The sequence below is a fragment of the Nannospalax galili genome, unplaced genomic scaffold, assembly GCF_000622305.1.
Source record: "Nannospalax galili isolate Female #2095 unplaced genomic scaffold, S.galili_v1.0 scaffold751, whole genome shotgun sequence".
In the NCBI taxonomy this organism is placed as follows: domain Eukaryota; kingdom Metazoa; phylum Chordata; class Mammalia; order Rodentia; family Spalacidae; genus Nannospalax; species Nannospalax galili.
Genome location: NW_008331125.1, coordinates 1160247 through 1161246, shown reverse-complemented (window position 1 = coordinate 1161246; position 1000 = coordinate 1160247).

The following is a 1000-nucleotide window of genomic DNA, read 5'->3' as shown; positions in this document are numbered from 1 at the left end:
CTCAGATGGCAACCACCCATAGCCTCCCTTCCCCAACTACAGCCCTTATACTCTGGTTATCCCTGCTACTGTCCACTGTGTTGTCAGCACCCCAGCCATTCCCCACTACTTGTCCAACTGGTGCATCTAGTCATCCTATCTATAGGTCTTTGTTTTAGGAAGGTCAGCTCTTTGTCATCTAGCAACAATCAGCTGTCAATATTCCTTTAAATAAGATTGGGGTCTGCTGTTCATTTTCCCAGTTCTATGCTGGGTTACTATCTGGGAGTCTCTTGGGCCACCCTGACCAACAACTCAAAAGAAGGTATTTCCTATCTGGCATTGTTGCTTGTTATGTAGCCTTTAGCTATGCATATGGACTCTTAAAAAATTATATTGGCCCCTTTAATCTTTGATTATAGTTCCCTTTTGGGTGTATAAGGCCATATAGTTGGCCCAATTTATTTGTACTCTTCAGGCTGTTTAAGGATCTGTTCCTCAGGGGTCACATGGGCTTGGGAGGAGCCCCTGGCTCCTTTCTTTTACCAGTACCACCTATGTGAATATGAGTCAAAGGTCCTGCTTGACCATGGCTGGCTTCACTTGGAAGCATGGAGGAAATGATTCCTCTGTGCTGACCCTCCTCTTTGTAGACTGGACACTGGTTCAAGTCCACCTCGTGGGGTCTCCTCGGCCTTCTGGATCAAGAGGACAGGTGACCCACCACAATTACAGGATATTTTGAGAGATGCTCATAGTCCCCTCGAACTAGTCGACCTAGGAGGGCAAGGAGCAAAAACTGTCCTATATGCGCCTCTGACCAAATTACTATAGGCCTCAAAATATGTCTGTTAAACGTCCAAGAAGGTTAGTTCCACCATTCTCATGCCATGTAGATAAATCTTGGGCAAAGACCAATTGTTCTCAGATAAACTTTGCCTAGACATACCATCTCTTGATTTGATATTTATAATTTGTTGGTAGGTTGTTGGATTAATATGGTTCCATCTGGTTTTTGTTT